Source organism: Grammomys surdaster, unplaced genomic scaffold (genome assembly GCF_004785775.1).
Source record: "Grammomys surdaster isolate TR1022 unplaced genomic scaffold, NIH_TR_1.0 148, whole genome shotgun sequence".
In the NCBI taxonomy this organism is placed as follows: Eukaryota; Metazoa; Chordata; class Mammalia; order Rodentia; family Muridae; genus Grammomys; species Grammomys surdaster.
In genome coordinates, this window is record NW_021604606.1 from 2,592,350 (window position 1) to 2,594,098 (window position 1,749).

At 43.1% G+C, this 1,749-nt stretch overlaps 1 pseudogene; it reads left to right on the forward strand.

Moving 5' to 3' along the window:
• The first annotated feature begins 415 nt into the window (after nt 1–415).
• On the forward strand, nt 416–1,105 carry LOC114619171 (annotated as a pseudogene).
• The last annotated feature ends 644 nt before the right edge of the window (nt 1,106–1,749 follow it).

A 1,749-nucleotide genomic window follows, 5' to 3' on the forward strand; every position in this document is an offset into this window, starting at 1 on the left:
TGTTAAGAATCTTAGTTTAACCTGGACCTTCTTGTTCTGCTTTTTGACCGAGACCTTTGAACTCTATAGGATTTCCCTCGGCCCCTGGAACAACTGCGACTTCTTTTTCTTCTGGAGCCATAAGAAGAGCTGCTGCTTGACCTGTGCCTGCGTCTTCTGTCATAAGAATGTGAGCGAGGCTGGCGGTCTCTAGACCAGGATCTTGACTCAGACCTTGGCCTCCTCCCATCCTTCTTGCGGCTGTATGTCCTGCTGTCTGAAGAACTGCTTGAAGATGACCGCCTCCGATGTTTCTTTTTTCTCTTGCTTCTGCTTTCTTCTTCAGTGTCTGAAGACCTGCGTCCCATTTCTGGATCGACCTTCGGGTTCGCACCTCCTGACGTGGGGACCTGGAACCCCCTCTTCTAACCACGCCGCCACCAGCACCCGCAGAACTTGTCCACGCTCACATAGTAGAAGCAGTGAAAGATCCAGTCACAGAAGAACTCGTAGTAGGTCCAGGGACAGAGACAGGCGTAAATTCCGGGCCAAAGAGAAAAGAGAAAAGGAGAAGGATAAAGGCAAAGACAAAGAATCGCACAGCATCAAATGCGGGGATTCTGGAAACATCAAAGCTGGATTAGAACATCTGCCTCCAGCTGAACAGGCCAAAGCCAGACTACAATTGGTCCTTGAAGCTGCTGCAAAAGCTGATGAAGCATTAAAAACCAAAGAAAGAAATGAGGAAGAAGCAAAGAGAAGAAAAGAAGAAGACCAAGCCACCCTGGTTGAACAAGTAAAAAGAGTAAAAGAAATTGAAGCAATTGAAAGTGATTCTTTTGTTCAGCAGACATTCAGATCAAGTAAAGACATCAAAAAAGCAGTAGAACCAAGTGAAGTGAAGCATGTGACTCCAGCATCAGGACCAGCATCGGTTGCTGCTGACCCACCCAGCACTGGGAAGGAAATAGACCCTGACAGCATCCCCACAGCTATCAAGTACCAAGATGACAATTCTCTAGCTCATCCAAATTTATTTATTGAAAAAGCTGAAGCTGAAGAAAAGTGGTTCAAGAGATTAATTGCTCTCCGACAAGAAAGATTGATGGGCAGTCCCGTGGCCTAAGCAATAGACTTACGGTTGGATTGACAATAACCTTGAAAATTTTGTTTTTTAAATACTAAAATTAATTTTTCACTCTTAAAAATACTTTAGCCAATCACATTTTTAAAATCATCTCATTTCATCCCTCATGTTCAACTAAATATTTGGTAACTTGATTCTAACATTGTGAATAGTGAATCTATTGTAAAAGGTCTGAGGGCATGAATATATTACACTGTTAATAAAGCCAATAATAAAAATATCAGTGTTGAAATAAAAAAAAAGAATCTTAGTTTAAGCATCTGCAACTCTCTTTGAATATCTAATATGCAACTCTCTTTGAAAGGGTTGTTTGAGTCCTTCAACTAGGGTTGTGAACCACAGGATGAGAACCACTGGTCCAGTACTTCCCAACTAGGAACAGTGATCTTGGGCTCCCGCCCTGTATGCACCCCAGTCCACCAGCTACAGAGGTAGCCCTCCCTTGTCTCAGTCCTTTAAGTGAGAGTATATATACACTACAAAGATTGGCAGTTGTGTCTTGGGCCTCAGAGTGCTGTGTCTTATCCTCTCTGATTGGACTCTCAGATCCAAGAAATACCTGTTTAAGGACAAGTCTTTGTAGGAAGACACAATTTCTTGAGACCCAGAGGACATGATCTGGA